Below are 19,024 nucleotides of genomic sequence, written 5' to 3' on the forward strand. Positions count from 1 at the left end.
ATTCATAATTTCTCCTATTACAGCATATTTGTGAACCCTCCTGCTCACACTGTTTCCTATAGATGTCCTGGTGACTTAGAAAGGCTCAGCAGAAGTTTTGCAGAGCTCCTGTTTTAAGCTAGTGGTTTTCACAACCTTGCATTCAAGCATCCCAAAGCCAAAGTGAAATTAAATTAATTTGACCCTTAAAAATTACATTTGTAATAAGGAGAACTAAAGACCATAAAATGAGGATAGCACAACAAAACAGAAATCAAATTAAGAGGCTGTCCTAAAGACCTTTAAGGTGAGGAGGACCTTTTATGCATTGGGTGTTGTTAAATCATTCAGTTCATTTCACAGTGACTTGGTTTTGATGCAGCCTAGGATGAAATGTACTTCATTGTTCCCATGCATAATTAATATCATTCTGTAGTCTTCATCAGATAAGTCACCTCTGAATGTAATGCAATTGTGTTTTACCTGAATTTCCTCTCATAATGGACCATCAAAGCATAGATGAAGGGCCATAGAGGATGTGTGAAGGACTACTGTGAGTGCTGTCTTTTAATAAACCTGAACTTACTATCTACCATTCTTTCATTCATTCATCCATTCTTTCATTCATCTAGTCATTCCTTAAATATCTATTCAACTTTTTTTGTGGTACTGAGTATCAAACCAGAGTCTCACACATGCTAGGCAAGTGATCTACCATTGAGCTACATCCCTAACCCCTATATTCATTCCTTTATCCAGTTATGTGAGTTTCTATTATTATCAGCTACTACACTAAGCACTAAGGGATATGAAGATGAATAACACATGTTCTGCCTTTAAATTTCTCAGTCAAGTGGAAAGAATACTATATAAGCAAATAAACTACAGAATAATAGACATGCTGCAAAAGAAGGATTTTAATTTTTAAAAGGTAAAATAATTCCTATTGCAAAAATCTTTTTATTAAAAAACAAAAGCTGCATGCAATAAAATAAACGTAGGTAGTACAAAAGACATTTTATTAAAAGTGACATCAGCACCCCAAATAGTCCCCCTACTCAAAGGTAAATATTTGTTCAAAATTTGTTATATTTCTTTCCAGAATTTTTAAAAACGTATTATGTCCAATAACCTGTGGTAAATATGTTGTTTTTTTCACGTAGAGTATCTTGAATATTTTCCCATATCAGTACTCATTCTATACTTTTTAAAAACTCATTTGGCATTTTATTGTATAGGCATAACCACTTAATCAATTTCTTGTCTTTTACATTTTGCTGGTTTTAAGGTAATTGCTATTGCAAATGAAGGCATATTCTAAAAAAAAAAGAGCTTTGTGTTTGTCATTATACCCATATGTTCCTGGTGGTGGGATTACTATATCACAGGTTACAAATTCTATATTTTGAAAAAGTATCTCCCAATAGCTTTTCAAAATTATTGTTACAGTTTTCTAAATGTTTTTATTACTGCATTAGAATTATACATAATAGTGGGGTTCATTTTGACACGTTCATAGAGTCATGGAATATTCTTTGCTCCACTTTGGTCCCCAGTATTTTCCCTTTCCCTCCCTACCTTCCTCTCCCTGATCCCCTTCCTCCACTCTACTATTCTTCCTTCTATTTAATTATTGTTTTTTTTTAGTCAGTGATTTATAGATATACAACAAAGGGAAATTCACAGGGGTATATTCATATATGTACATAGCATAACTGGGTCAATTTCCACTCCACTTATCTTTCTTCTATTTTCATGAGATTTCCCACTCTCCTTTTCAATTTTACAGCCTCAAAGTAGGAGCCATTAATTCTGTGTGCAGAGTTTTTGAAGGAGGAAAATTTGAGCGAGTTCACCAAGAGGAGAAGACGTAAATGGGCATACTAGATATAGAGAATGAAGTTGACTATATTTGAAAGAACATAATGTATTCAGAAAAGATTGAGGAGTCTTGCCTGCATCTGTAGAACATGATAATCATATAGTAGAGGCAAAAGATGAGATTGGAAAGGCAGGTTGAAGCCTGATAATAAATGATTTTGTTTAGAAGTTTAGAATTTTTCCTGTAAGTGAAGGGAAGCTATGGACATTTTTAAGTAGAAAAGAGACAAGATCAATTGTTGCTGAAAGGTTGTTCACACAGAAATGTTAAAAATGACTGGAAAAATACAATGAGGGCACTAGTTAGGAAGGCATCAAATTAAGAAATATCTGTGTCAATGGGGACTTATTCACAGATGCTATTTTTATCAAAAACTCCCTATTTATCCTGAAACCCTGAAAGGCTACACTCTTCTGTGGTGAGTGTATAAAACTCCAGCATTTTCATACCTTGGTCTTGGAGCGCTGGTGACTGCAGATGCTAGTCAAGACAGAAAACACTTGTTCTGATAAAGTATAAAATGATTACCAAAATATTTTTCAAATAAAATGCATAGCAAATAATCAATGGTGAGGCAAATGAAAATCACTGTGATAATCAGAATTAGAATGTGAAACAACTGGGCATAATATTCTTATGGCAATTTAGTCCAACCTTTAAAATTTTTGGCAAGAAAGTAGAAACTATAAAAAATGATAATAGAGCTCTGAAAATTAACTGCCCAGAAATTACAGAACTGAGAAATGTAATTATAAAAACTAAGAATTTATGGATCATGTGAACAGAAATGTAGACACAAAGGAAGTTAGCAACCTGGATTCTAGAAAATAAGTTAGAGAAAAATGTACAGATTGAAGCACAAATATGAAAAAAAAAAGAAAACTCACAGTAAGTTTGAAAGGATTAACTATATGATTACAGATGTAATAGAAATAACATCTTGCTCTTGCCACTGAATATAAGTACAAGGTTACCAGTGCCATTGCAACCCCTGTAGGCTCCCCTCTTTGATTTTATTTATTTTTTTTATTGTAAACAAATGGGATACATGTTGTTTCTCTGTTTGTACGTGGCGTAAAGGCATACCATTTGTGTAATCATAAATTTACATAGGGTAATGTTAGTTCATACATTCTGTTATTTTTTCCCTTCCCCCCCACCCCTCCTACCCCTCTTTTCCCTCTATACAGTCCTTCCTTCCTCCATTATGCCCCCCTCCCTAACCCTAACTCTAACCCTAACACTAACCCCTCCCTCCCCCATTATGTGTCATCATCCACTTATTAGCGATATCATTCGTCCTTTGGTTTTTTGAGATTGGCTTATCTCACTTAGCATGATATTCTCCAATTTCATCCATTTGCCTGCAAATGCCATAATTTTATCATTCTTTATGGCTGAGTAATATTCCATTGTACATATATACCATAGTTTCTTTATCCATTCATCAATGGAAGGACATCTAGGTTGGTTCCACAATCTGGCTATTGTGAATTGAGCAGCTATGAACATTGATGTGGATGTATCTCTGTAGTATGCTGATTTTAAGTCCTTTGGGTATAGGCCAAGGAGTGGGATAGCTGGGTCAAATGGTGGTTCCATTCCAAGTTTTCTAAGGAGTCTCCACACTGCTTTCCAGAGTGGCTGCACTAATTTGCAGCCCCACCAGCAATGTATGACTGTACCTTTCTCCCCACATCCTTGCCAACACCTGTTGTTGCTTGTATTCTTGATAATCACCATTCTAATTGGGGTGAGATGGAATCTTAGGGTGGTTTTGATTTGCATTTCTCTTATTACTAGAGATGCTGAACATTTTTCCATATGTTTGTTGATTGCTTGTAGATCTTCTTCTGTGAAGTGTCTATTCATTTCCTTAGCCCATTTGTCGATTGGATTAGTTGCATTCTTGGTGTTGAGTTTTTTGAGTTCTTTATAGATTCTGGAGATTAGTGCTCTATCTGAATTATGATTGGCAAAGATTTTCTCCCACTCTGTAGGCTCTTTCTTCGCATTGCTGATAGTTTCCTTTGCTGAGAGAAACCTTTTTAGTTTAAATCTATCCCAGTTATTGATTCTTGCTTTTATTTCATGTGCTATGGGAGTCCTGTTGAGGAACTCTGGTCCTAAGCTGACATGTTGAAGATCTGGACCTACTTTTTCTTCTATAATCTGCAGGGACTCTGGTCTGATTCTGAGGTCCTTAATCCATTTTGAGTTTAGTTTCGTGCATGGTGAGAGATATGGGTTTAGTTTCATTCTGTTGCATATGGATTTCCAATTTTCCCAGCACCATTTGTTGAAGAGGCTATCTTTTCTCCATTGCATATTTTTGGCCCCTTTGCCTAGTATGAGAAAATTGTATTTATTTGGGTTTGTGTCCGTGTTCTTTATTCTGTACCATTGATCTACCTTTCTATTTTGGTACCAATACCATGCCATTTTTGTTACTATTGCTTTGTAGTAGAGTTGAAGATCTGGTATTGCGATACACCCTGCTTCACTCTTTCTGCTAAGGATTGCTTTAGCTATTCTGGGTTTCTTATTCTTCCAGGTGAATTTCATCATTGCTTGCTCTATTTCTGTAAGGTACATCATTGGGATTTTAATTGTAATTGCATTGAATTTGTATAGCACTTTTGGTAGGATGCCCATTTTGACATTATTAATTCTTCCTATCCAAGAACATGGGAGATCTTTCCATCTTCTAAGGTTTTCTTTAATTTCTTTCTTTAGTATTCTGTAGTTCTCATTGTAGGGGTCTTTCACCTCTTTTGTGAGATTGATTCCCAAGTATTTTATTTTTTCAATGCTATTGTGAACGGGGTAGTTTTCGTAATTTCTCTTTCTGAAGATTCATCACTTATGTATAAAAATGCATTAGATTGATGGGCATTGATCTTATATCCCGCTACTTTACTGAATTCACTTATGAGTTCCAAAAGTTTTCTGGTGGAATTTCCTGGTTCCTCTAAGTATATAATCATATCATCAGCAAATAGGGATAGTTTGAGTTCTTCTTTTCCTATTCATATCCCTTTAATTTCTTTGGTCTGTTTAATTGCTCTGGCTAGAGTTTCAAGGAAGTTATTGAATACAACTGTTGAAAGAGGCATCCCTGCCTTGTTCCAGTTTTTAGGGGGAATTCTTTCAGTTTTTCACCATTTAGAATGATATTGGCCATGGGTTTAGCATAGATGGCCTTTACAATGTTAAGGAATGTTCCCACTATCCCTATTTTTTCTAGTGTTTTGAGCATGAAGGGGTGCTGTATTTTATCAAATGCTTTTTCTGCATCTATTGAAATAATCATGTGATTCTTGACTTTAAGTCTACTGATATGGTGAATTACATTTATTGATTTCCTGATGTTGAACCAACCTTGCATCCCTGGGATGAAAACCATTTGATCATGGTGCACTATCTTTTTAATATGTTTTGTATGTGATTTGCTAAAATTTTGTTGAGAATTTTTGTGTCGATGTTCATTAAGGATATTGGTCTGAAATTTTCTTTCCTTGATGTGTCTCTGTCTGGTTTAGGTATCAGGGTAATATTGGCTTCATAGAATGATTTTGGGAGTGTTCCCTCCTCTTCTATTTTATGGAATACTTTGAGAAGTATTGGAATGAGCACCTCTTTGAAGGTTTTGTAGAACTCAGCCTAGAACCCATCTGTTTTCCTTGTTGTTGGCTTTTGATGACTTCTTCTATTTCATTACTTGAAATTGGTCTATTTAAATTGTGTATGTCCTCCTCGTTCAGTTTAGGCAATTCATATGTCTCTAGAAACCTGTTGATGTCTTTGAAATTTTCTATTTTGTTGGAGTATAGATTTTCAAAATAGCTTCTAATTATGTTTTGTATTTCAATGTGTCTGTTGTGATATTTCCTTGTTCATTCCGAATTTTAGTGATTTGGGTTTTCTCTCGTCTTCTCTTTGTTAGTGTGGCTAAAGGTTTATCAATTTTGTTTATTTGTTCAAAGAACCAACTATTTATTTTGTCAATTTTTTGTATTGCTTCTTTTCTTTCAATTTTATTGATTTCAGCTCTGAGTTTAACTCTTTCCTGTCTTCTCCTACTTTTCTTGTTGGTCTGTTCTTCTTTTTCTACGGCTTTGAGCTGTTAGTGTTAGGTCGTATATTTGTTGAGTTTTACTTCTTTTATTAAATGCGCTCCATGAAATAAATTTTCCTCTAAGTACTGCTTTCATAGTGTTCCAGAGATTTTGAGATGATTTTTCTTTGTTCTCATTTACCTCTAAGAATTTTTTAATTTCCTTCATAATATCTTCTGTTATTCATTCATCATATAATAGCATATTGTTTAATCTCCAGGTGTTGGAGTAGTTTCTGTTTTTTACTCTTTCATTTATTTCTAACTTCAATCCATTATGATCAGATAGAATACAAGGTAGTGTCTCTATCTTCTTGTATTTGTTAACATTAGCTTTGTGGCATAATATATGGTCTATTTTAGCGAAGGATCCATGTGCTGCTGAGAAGAAAGTGTATTCGCTCTTGGTTGGATGGTATATTCTATAAATGTCTGTTAAGTCTAACTTATTGATTGTGTTATTGAGATCTATGGTTCCTTTTTTTATTGTAAACAAATGGGATACATGCTGTTTCTCTGTTTAGATCTATGGTTTCTTTGTTCAATTTTTGTTTGGAACATCTGTCCAGTGGTGAGAGAAGTGTGTTAAAATCACCAAGTATTATTGTGTTATGGTCTATTTGGTTTCTAAAATTGAGAAGGATTTGTTTGACAGACATGGATGAGACACTGTTTGGGGCATAGATGTTTATGATTGCTATATCTTGCTGATTTATGCTTCCCTTAAGCCGTTTGAAACGTCCTTCTTTATTCCTTCTGACTAGTTTTGGTTTGAAGTCCACATTATCTGAAATGACGATGGATACTCCAGCTTTTTTGCTGAGTTCATGTGCATGGTATGTTTTTCCCCATCCTTTCACCTTTAGACTATGGATGTCTCTTTCTATGAGGTGAGTCTCTTGCAGGTAACATATTGTTGGATCTTTCTTTTTAATCCAGTCTGCCAGTCTATGTCTTTTGATTGATGAATTCAGGCCATTAACATTCAGGCTTATTATTGAGATATGATTTGTATTCCCGGTCATTTGGTTCATTTTTTAAAATTTTATTTATTTATTTATTTTTTTACACAACTTGTTTCCTCCTTTATTTGACAGTTCCTTTAGGATAATTCCTCCCTTTGCTGATTTTCTTCTTTGTTTTTTATCTCTTTCTCATGGAATATTTTGCTGAGAATGTTCTGTAATGCTGACTTTCTTTTTGTAAACTCTTTTAGCTTTTGTTTATCATGGAATGATTTTATTTCATCATCAAGTTTGAAGGTAAGTTTTGCTGGGTATAAGATTCTTGGTTGGCATCCATCTTCTTTCAGGGCTTGAAAAATGTTGTTCCAGGTACTTCTAACTTTTAGGGTCTGGATTGAAAAATCTGCTGATATCTGTATTGGTTTCCCCTTGAATATAATCTGGTTCTTTTCTCTCACAGCCTTTAAATTTCTGTCTTTATTTTGTATGTTAGGTATTTTCATTATAATATGCCTTGGTGTGGATCTGTTGTAATTTTGTGTGTTTGGAGTCCTATAACCCTCTTGAACTTGATTTTCCATTTCATTCTTCAGATTTGGGAAATTTTCTGATATTATTTCATTGAATAGACTGTTCATTCCTTTGGTTTGTTTCTCTAAGCCTTCCTCAATCCCAATAATTCTTAAATTTGGCCTTTTCATGATATCCCATAGTTCTTGGAGATTCTGTTCATGATTTCTTACCATCTTCTCTGTTTGTTCAACTTTGTTTTCAAGGTTAAATATTCTGTCTTCAATATCTGAGGTTCTGTCTTCCAGGTGTTCTATCCTATTGGTTATGCTTTCTATGGAGTTCTTAATTTGGTTTATTGTTTCCTTCATTTCAAGGATTTCTGTTTGTTTTTTTATCAATATCTCTAACTCTTTATTGAAATGGTCTTTTGCTTCCTGTATTTGCTCTTTTAACTGTCGATTGGTGTGATCATTCAATGCCTGCATTTGCTCTTCCATCTCATCATTCAATGCCTGCATTTGCTCTTTCATCTCATCATTCAATGCCTGCATTTGCTCTTTCATCTCATCATTTGCTTCCCTGATCATTTTAATTATGTACATTCTGAACTCCCTTTCTGTCATTTCTTCTGCCATGCTGTCGTTGGATTTTATTGATGTAACATCTAGATTTGTTTGGGGCATTTTCTTCCCTTGTTTTCTCATATTGTTCAGGAATCAGTGGATCATTAAGATATTGCCGATTTCCTCTATTGACTTATAATGTCCCTGAAGATTGCTAGTATATCCCCTCTTATCCTTCAGTAGCCTGAAGTCTTGGAGGAAGTTGATAATGCGGAGCTCCACAAGGAAGCTGCCTCTCTAGAGTGGTGACCTTCAGGTGGGGTATATTCCCTGATAGTGGACAGAGGTGCCTCCATTTGTTGACCAATGGTCATCCAACGGGGAACTAGGCTGCGAGCTGAGGCAAGGCCTGTTTGTGCCTGTGTCTCTGGTTTTACCATCCTTGTGGGAAAACCTCACCCGGCAGGGAAGACTCACCCAATGGGGAGGTCTTGCTGGTCAGTTCCCCTCCTAGAGGTTCCCCTCAATCTACAACTACCGCCTGGGCTGGGCTGCCTTCCTCTGCAACGTTCCCAGGGCCCGGACCTACCTCCTGGGCCTGGGAGTCTCACCCTTCACTGATGAGTCTCCTTAGGCTGCCTCTCCTCAGAGAATCTGCCCACAGTCCTGGAAACTTCTCTCCGCCCTAAGCGTGTCTCTGTGCGGCTCTTCCACCAAGAAGCTGCCTAGGTCCTGGGACCCTGATCTGCACCTAATCGCTTGGCTATGTGGCCCCTCTTCTGAGCAGCCACCTGGAGCCTCGTACAGTCCCTCCGAGTCCCAGCGACCCGCCACATGCCTCTTCCTCTGAACAGCTGCCCGGTGTTCCGATGCGGTCTCTAGGAGTCTAAGCAACTCACTTCGCATCTCCTTCTCCCGCCAACCACCCGTAGCTCTAGGCAGTCACTCCGAGTCCAAGTGCCCCGCCCTGTTCCTCCTCCTCCTCCTTGGGGTAGCCCACCAGGTGCTGAGGAGCGATCGCTCCGAAACCAAGTGACCCACCGTGCTCCTCCTCCAGGCAGGCCACCGGTGTTCAGGAGCAGTCGCTTTGAGTCCAAACAACTCACCACTTGCCTCCTCCTTGAGCAGCCACCTGGAGCTCTGATGCAGTCACTCTGAGTCCAAGTGACCTGCCGTGCTCCTCTTCTTCCTCTGGGCAGCCCCCCTGTGTTCAGGAGCGGTTGTTCTGAGTCTAAACAGCTCACCACACAGCTCCTCCTCTGGCAACCACCTGTAGCTCTGGTACAATCACTCCGAGTCCAAGCGACCCACCATGCTCCTCCTCCTCCTCCTCCTCTGGGAAGCCCCTCGGTGTTCAGGAGTGATCGCTCTGAGTCCAAACAGCTCTCCACGCAGCTCCTCCTCTAGGCAGCCGCCCGGAGCCCCAGTGGTTGCTCCGAGTCCAAGCGCTGTGCTGAGCGAGCTCTACGATGATCCCAGTTGTTCGAGTTCACTGCTCCAGCGGGGGGAGGGGTGTCTCGCCGGGCAACTCTACTTCACAAAGTTCCCTGCATTCTGGGACTACCGCTCCATCTGGGACGCCTCCCCAACGGGAGAGACTCACCTGGCGGCTTTGAATTGATCCCAAGTCTCTCACTATCTCCTCTTTTGAATCCTGAGTCCTGGAGCAACTTGAAATGCAGCCGCCCTCTATTCCGCCATCTTGAAACCGCTCCCCTCTTTGATTTTAAACTGTCTCTCCCAAAAAAAGTAAATGCCATCCTAAATTTTGCTAATTATTTTATTGCTTTATTTACAATTTTATTGCATTTATGTACACCCCTAAAATATAACATTTACTTATAACCATGGCTTGGACTTCCTATATATGGAAAAACACTGTTTGCACTATTTTGGATTTTTTATTCATCAGCATTATGTTATATTTATGCATGATGACGCAGGCAGCTGTAGTCACTGTATGAATGCGTGATTATACCATAGTTTATATATTTCTTTTACTAGTAATAAAATTCTGTATGTGTGTGTGTGTATGTGTATGTGTGAGTGCATGTTTGCTAAACAGTGTTGCAATTGGTATTTTGTAATATGATTCTTAGTAAAAAATATAAGAGAATTTCTCCAGGGAGGAAATACTTCAAGGAGTGTAATCCTTAGGTTTAGGATATACCCACCTTAGTAGTGTCAAATTATTTTCCAGAGTGGATGTAACAATTTTCATTTCCTCAGTGGATGAGAATTCCAATTTCTTAAATCTATATCTGATTTTATAATTTAATTCAATTAGGTTGAGTGAAGGAATTTTGTATCGTACTTATATTCTGAATTAGATTAAATATAATTTCATATTTATAATCTTTGGAATTCCTTGCCTATTAAATGCTTATTTTGTCTTTCAATGATTTTTTTAAAATATTTGGTGTGTTCTTCTTTTGTTTTGGAATCATAGCATTTAATTTTATATTTTCAATTCTATGCCTGTCAGAATGACTGTGTTCTGGTAAACTTTTATTTGAGATAATCCAGTTTATTTAATTTTGAGAGATTGAGGAGTTTGTTATTAAGGATACTAGGGAATTTTAATATGGAGTAGAGAATAAGAGTAGAGAATCACTAAATTTACTCAGAGATATTGTATATTCAAACTCTAAATTTTCTATCTTTAATGTGACAAGTGTAAAAATCAGTTTTTAGAATATTTGATAAGTCGTGTAACCATTATCACTATCTAATTCAATCAGTGACCTTTGTTACTGTCTCTATATCTTTGCCTTTCCAGAATGCCATATACTTGGACTCATATAGTATTTAATCTTTCTAGATTGGCTTCTTTTACTTAGCAATATATTAAGTTTCCTCCATGTGTTTTTATTGTTTAAGCGCACATTTATCTTTATCATTGGATCATATTCCATTGAATGAAAATATCACAGTTTGTTTAAACTTTTCATCTATTGAAATATATCTTGGTTTCTTTCAAATTTTGGCCATTATTAATAAAGCTGTTGTAAACATTCAAGGTCACTTCCTGTTTGGACATTGATATTCAAGTAATTTCAGTAAATTCCAAGAAACAAAATGGTTGCCTTTTATGGTTAATTTATGCTAAACTTCATAAGAAACTGCCAATCTGTCATACAAATATGTGTGTACCATTTTATATTTCCATTCATAATGAATGACACCTACTGTTGATCCACGTCCTCACCAGCATTTGTCGTATTTTGGGTTTTGGCCATTCTAATCATTGTGTAGTAGTATCTCACTGTTATTTTGATTAGTGATTCTATAATGATACATAACATTGAGAAAATCTTTTCATAAGCTTATTTGTGATTTATATATCTTCTTTGCTAAAATGTTTTCTGTTCAGATCTTTTGACCATTTTAACTGCTTTTTGAGTTTTGTTGTTGCTGATGTTTCTTATCTTATGTTGATCTATAATAGTTCTTTGTATATTTTGGATGCTAGTGCTTTATCAGATGTGTGTTTTGAAAGATTCTTCCCAATCTATATGTTATTTTTTATTATTTCAACAGTTTCTTTCACAGAACTTTAAATTTTACTGTAAACTATCAATCAATTTTTTTCACAGAAAATGCTTTTGATATTGCATCTAAAAAGTCATTGATAGATCCAAAGTCACTTAAATTTTTGTCCTATGGTACTTTCTGAAGTTTTGTAGTTTTATGCATTTACCTATGATACATTATTAATTTTTATAACAGGCATAAGATTCATCTCTAGTTTCTTTTGTTGCTGTTGGTTTTTCATTGTGCATGTAAATTTCCAATTAATCCAGCATCATTTAACTTGTCTTCATATTTAAAACATTTTTCAGCTTATTATTTGATATTTTGGACTTTCTATATGAATAATTATACTGACAGTCAATAATGAAAACATATTTCTTTTAACTTGATATGTTCCTTCTGTAACTTTTTCAGGTGCATTGACTAGAGCCTTATACACATTAATAAATTTAGGTGATGATGTGACACAAATTATCTTATTCCTGAATGTAAAGGAAATGTTTAAGCTTTGCCTATTGATTTTTAATTGGTACATATTTAGGGGATACAGTATGATAATTTAATGCATATATATAATTTTCAAAGAACAAATCAGTTAGCATTTTCATCCCTTTAAATTTAAAAAAATTAGCATATAATAATTGTACATGTTTATGAGGTGACATGTGATATTAATGCTTAATCATTGAATATGATGTTTATAGATTTTTTAAAAACATGATATTGATATATAATTCAAATATCATAAAATTCACCTTTTTTTTAGCATGGATGGACACAATATCTTTATTTATTTTTTTAAGTGGTGCTGAGAATTGAACCCAGTGCCTCGCACAGAGTAGGTGAGTGCACTACTGCTGAGCCACAACCCCAGCCCAAAATTTACCTTTTAAAGTGTAAAATTCAGTATGTTTTAGTGGTGTGTGTGTGAGTGTGTGTGTGTGTTTCCAGGGAATAGGACCCAAAGTTTCTCACACGCTGGACAAGCACTCTATCACTGAGCTACATTCCCAGCACTTTTTTGGTATATTTAGACTCATAATCACTGAATGCACTAGTAGTATGTTCACAATCACTAATTCAAGAATATTTTTGTCACCCCTAACGTTAGTCCTTTACTCATTAACCCTAGCTCTTGGCAACCACAAATCTATTTGCTATCTCTATAGATTTGTCTGTTCTGGACATTCTATACCAATTGAATCATAAATATGTGGCCTTTTGTGTCCATTCTTCCACTTCAATTACTGTTTTAAAAGTTCATTCATGATGCAAGTATTAACATTTCATTAGTTTTAGGCTATTGTACTATATTCAGTTGTGTGGATATATCATTCTTTTTCAATCAGTTCATCAATTGATGCAATTTATGTTTCTTTTTTAAATTTTTTGCCTATTTCAAAATGCTGCTATGAATATTCTTGTAAAAAATCTGGGTGTACATATTTATCAACTCTCCCTGGCATGGACCTAGATCATATGGCTATTCTAGGCTATTCTATTCTATATTTAACTCTGAAATGCTGTCAAACTGTTTTCCAAAGTAGCTGTACTATAGTTTTTGTAAATAGTTTTTATTAAATTAGGGCAGTTTCTTTCCATTTCTATTTGTCTCACAAATGTTGTATTTCACCAATATTTCTTCTACATCCATTGGGTAAATTATGTTTTCCCCTAAATTTTTATTAAGTAAATTATATCAGTAGAATTTCTAATGCTGAATCAAATCACCATTTCTGGAATAAATCCAACCAGGCTATTGCAATGTGACTTATTAATGCTTGTCTGGAATTCAGTTTGCTAATTTCTTGATTTGAATTTTTGCAACGTGTTACTTAGTAAGGCTTCCATTCTTTTCATTTTCTCATTTTATCCATTCTTTGTTTAATTAACAAAGTTATACTAGCTTCATAAAATTAATTAGGAATAGTCATCCTTTTTCTATTCCTTTACAGTTTAGAATACACATTTCTTAAAGGTCTGACAGAATATGCTTTTAAAACTTCTGAGTTTAGTGACTCTATATACAAAACTTTTAAATACTGATTCAACTCCACTAACAATTTTATTACAGAAATATGTTTTACTTCTTGCATCCATTTCAATAATTTTCTTTCTTCCACTTAGTCCACATTTTTCAAATTATTAAAATAATTTTACTCCCAATATTTTCCATTTACCTTTTAATATCTTTGGCATTTGTATCTATGCCTCCTATTACTTTCTAATGATATAAACCTTGTTCAAGTATAGTGGCTTCCAGTGTATTTCTAAGTAAAAATTTATCCTGGAATGTAAGTATGTTTGAGATTGTGGAAGAATTATATTATCTGAAAGTCTGATATAATTTTACTTATTTTACAATTTAAAAAATAATTTATAGTTGTTAAAACTGTTATAGAAAAACATGATCTAAAAGTTTCATTTTTTTTAACTTTTGTCCCAGGTATAATTATTAACTGTTCGGAATATATCCTTCCCAATTATTATTTGCCCATTTCTATAGAAATAAAAGCATTGTAAAAATACCTTTTGAAAACTTTGCTTTTAGTCAGGTTCAGTGTAGCCCACCTATAATTCCAGTGACTTGGGAGGCTGAGGTAGGAGGATCATAAATATGAGGCCAGCTTAGCAACTTAGCATAGGCCCTATCTCAAAATAAAATACAAAAAGGACTGAACGATGTCACTCAGTGGCAGAGCTTCTATGGGATCAACCACTAATACCAACCCCCATATAAAAGAAAACAAAAAAGACAATTTTGCTCTTCTTTCTTTTTCTTTTCTTCTTCCTTTTCTTAAACTATATTTAATATATCTTGGGCAACATCTCATATTCTATAGTCTGAAGTTTAAGATTATTTCTGATAGTTTTATAAAATACATATCTAATTTCATTTCTGCTAAGAATCTTTTCCTCACAGTTATTCTCCCTTCTTTGACCTCCTTTCCAATTTACCCTATTATGTAGTCTACAACTTAGCATTGATTGTGTCATTCTCTTTTTTCTTTGATACTTTGTTCTCATATTGTTTCCTTTGAACCTGTTCTGCATTCCTACTAAGGCTAAGTATTTTTTTTTCCTTATCACACCTCATAGTAAGAACACAGTGAGGGTACTCATTTACTTGTTAAATTTATTTGATCTTATAAATCTTGGCTTCTTGAATTCTGCAGGCAAACGTATTCAAATGGTATTCATAGCATGTTCTCCTTAATTAGTCAGGAGATAGTTTTTAACTCTACTCTTAAAGAAAAGGACAATGTTGTGCTAACATTTTGCACACCTGCCAGTACATTGTCCAATCTCAATAAATATTAAACAAGAAAAACTGGGATGTATTAAACGTTGCCCTGCAGTTCATTCCATCTGCAGATGTCAGAATTTATTTTAACCAAGCTCTGTCTGGCATGCTGTTGATTGTCATAAAGGAATTCATCTGTTCATCTGTCTACTCATTTTAGGCCAAATGTGTTCACAGGCAGAAGTGGGACCAGGGGAACAAAGAGTTTTATATTTCTAATCATTTTATTTGTTAACAAATAGAAGTATCCTTCAAATTTAAAAAAAAATAATAATTTATAAAAGTTGATAATCTTTCCCATACACCCTTGTTCACTTGTGCTATAACAATGCAGATAAGGAAAGAGAGATGAACATAAATCTATATACCATATCATTATGTATTATATTATGTCTACTTAAGTTTGGTAACTACCAGTCACATTCTTTTACATCCTTTTGCAGTATTCTCTTTTCTGCACCTCAGAGAATGGCCTCAGGCATGAATTATCCTGTTTTGAAAAATCATTCTGTATTACTTCCTCCCTGTGTAAAACTAAACTGCATGTGTCTTATTAATGTCTTTGTAATTTTCTTATCTTTTGAAAAGTTGCATAATATAATATCTCAGCTACTGGTGAGAAGAAAATACTTTCTGCCAAAAGAATTAGGTTCTGAATGTGCCATGTTTCCAACAGGAATGCCAAATCCATCCACAGCTCCTTCTCTAGTTATATACCCAGGCTTCTAACAAGATAATGTTCAGATAACTTTTGCTGAGGTGTGGAAAAATTACTTTTAGGAAAAGAATTTACAATTCCACATAGTCAAAGTACTTCATGGCTAGATATGTGCTCAACTATTTTTAGATGAGAGTTTTGAAATCTCTCGTATAAAGAAGTGCTTAGAATAAATACTAATGTGTGGTGATTAAGTTCCTTATATGTAGATAAGGCACAAATTATCAGAGTAAGATTTCATAGTGAATCTTAAAACTGTTACCCTCCTTAGTCACGATTTCTATATCTGTACATTCCATCAACAGACCAAATGTATTGCTGAAAAAAAATTCCAGAAACTTCCAAAAAAAAAAATTCAAATTTGTTGCCCACTGAGCACTAGGCTGAATCCATGAGAAACAAGTGATGTGTAGTCACACCCTGCTGTAGCCTCCTACCATTTGTAGATCTTTAGAATTTCTTTATTAACTGTTGTTTGAGCATTGTTCACTGTTGTGTCTCCTTTTTCTGCTATGTAGTTAGGCTAAGATAATTGAACCTATGCCTAATGTGTATGGACTTTGTTTTTCTGGTCATTATTCCCTAAACAACACAGAAAACAACTATTTATAATTCATTACATTATATTAGGTATTATAAGCAATCTAGAGATGATTTAAATTACACAGGAGGATACATGTAGGTTATATGCAAATACAATGCCATTTTATATAAGGTTCTTGAGGATGCACAAATTTTAATATCCTGGCTCAGGGACATTGTATCTGAAATTCTTCAGGCGAGAGCCGCCCCCCCACCACAATCCCCATGACAATTATATACAATCTTACTCTACAACTCTGGATCATTTTAAAAACAGAACTTACTTTGTTATACATGTCATGTGCTTTTTATAGGATCTGGAATGAAATCAGATGAGTTAGCAATGCCCTCCCTGAGAGTCTCATTCTTGGGAAATTTGGTCAGAAAATGCAGTCCTTGGTACAATTAGAGGGATACAGATTTTTTCTATTTAAACAAAACATAAATGACATTAAAACATGTCAGAAATGTCAGCTTCTCTTTTTAAAAATTTCTAAAATTTACAATGATTTTTAAAATCACTGGGAGACATGCTTGTTTAGAAAAAAGGAAAAATACAGGTAATCGTGGTATGTGGTTAAGAATGGAAGATTGATGACCTGCATCCACATCTGCTTCCTCATATAGCTCTATAAAGTAAGATAAAAACAAAATTTAAGTAAACGAACAAGAAGAAAGCAATAGAGGGGGACAAATAAAATGAGGGAGTAGTGATAGATAAAGTAGAAATTTGAAAGCTCAACATCTGAGGGGAGTGGAGGAATGACATGGAGGATAGCAATGAAACAAGTACTATGCTTAGAATCTAGGAAAGACTCAAAAATTACCATTACCAGGTAACTCTGAAGGTCTGAATTTGGGCATGTTTGAAGAAAAAATACAAACTAATAGGAAGATTGTTTTGTAGTTCCTGTAGGAAGTTGTTAGACCTTCATATCTACTATAAATTAATAAATAAAAAGAAAAGAAATAAAGGGATTCTAAATCTAGGGATTGTGATACACCTAAGAAAGAAGATGCCAAAACTAATACTGGGATATTATCTGAGAATGTATGTTCTGAGTGAAGGAATATCATCAGCTACTTCTCCATTCCAATTTTGAGAGCACTGACAACTGAGATTAATCTTCCAGGAAAGTGATTGGTAGGTGGATTTCCATTTCAGAAGGTTTGCTGACCTAGGAAAGATAATAAGTGCACAGAAATTAAAAACAGTTTTTCAATACCTTACACCTAAATATGAAAAACAACAACAACAACCAGGATGAGTTTGTGGAAAACTTCCAAAATAAAAATTGATCAAAATAAACAAAACAGATAATTTATACAAAACAGATATATTACAGGAAGCAAAACATGAAGTTGTCATCCTCTTCCTCATCATCATCACTGTAAAGAACAATAAAAGAAATAAATACATTAATTGGAAGAAAGAGTTGATCAAACTGTATGGAAATTAAGTAAAATATTTAATCTGGAAAAAACAGAAAAGTCAACAAAGCAACTCAGTGCACGAAGTACTACACATAATAGAATAGTCCTTCAGCATAATAGAATTTCAAAAAATCATAACAAAAAAATCACAAGGAAATAAATGATCAAAAACATAATAAAACTGAATTTCCTGTAATCAAAGGACATGAACTTCCAGAATGGAGGTACCAACCAAATATGATGAATTAAAAATAACCTGCACAAAGGCACATTTCTGTGAAATTTGAAACCACTCATGAAAAAAAATACATGTTCCTAAATGCTTTCCTAGACATACAAAGAATCTGAAATAAGAAAAGACATCAAATTTCTCAACAAGAACACTGAAAAATAGACAATATTTGAGAAATATCTTCAAAATTCAAAGAATTACTTCCAACCAAAATAATTTACATCTGGTCGAAGCATCCAAAAATTGGAAAATAGAATCAGTGCTTTTTTAAATATGAAAGACCTAAGCAAACTCAAGCATGTATAACCTCTCAACAAGCAATGAAATATCTATTCCATGGAATCAAAAGAGAAAATAGAGAATGGAGATCCATGAAATAAAGGAGTGAAGCCAACACAACCCTTAATATGATGATTTAGAGACTGCATCATATTCTAAATTAAGAAGTTGAGAGAGAATATCTTCAACTAAAATTAATAAATGCAATCAAAATCATACTACTTAGAAACAACAAGGCAAATATGAAAGAACAGCTAAGAATTAAAAGTTATTAGTCTGAGGAATGGTACTTAAGGGTGAAGATAGGTTGGGAAAGTAGACTGCAGTTTTTCTTTCTTTCACTTTTTAAGCAGTGATTACATATTATTTATAAAAATAAAAAGTGCATAAAAAGAAATCTGACAACTTCAAAGTGGATCTATTTTGAACTTCAACATCAACTCATCCCTTTCTTAAGGTAACTATATGATTTATATAAGTAATCCAGTTACTTTATATTCAGATAATATAAACCTTTCCCAAATAATCCAGCATTTTTAAATGTTTTACTCAGCAAAGTGAAATTTTAAGTGAGCTCAGAATCAGCAATAGAGAAGTCTCTTAAGTAACTTTGAACTGCCAAAGTAAACACTGAACTTCGGCAATGTTCTTTCAAGAAATGTTTTATCTCCCATAAAACTCACTGCTCTTTCTTGTCCCAAGTAGATGGACGATGCTTCTGTTACTTGAAATTTCTCCCTATTCTTCTTAAGAAGCTAGTACTCCCTGAAAAATACTGTCTACTGGCCTCTGATTAAAAAATTACATGGAGGAGGACAATTGGGCACTCTCTGTGTATAAGGGATACATAAGAACCGCCTAGAGTGAAGTAACTCTGGCATCTTCGGGAGGTCAATGTGATGCTCCTGTACCCATTTCAGTC

This window comes from Sciurus carolinensis, chromosome X (assembly GCF_902686445.1).
Source record: "Sciurus carolinensis chromosome X, mSciCar1.2, whole genome shotgun sequence".
NCBI lineage: Eukaryota > Metazoa > Chordata > Mammalia > Rodentia > Sciuridae > Sciurus > Sciurus carolinensis.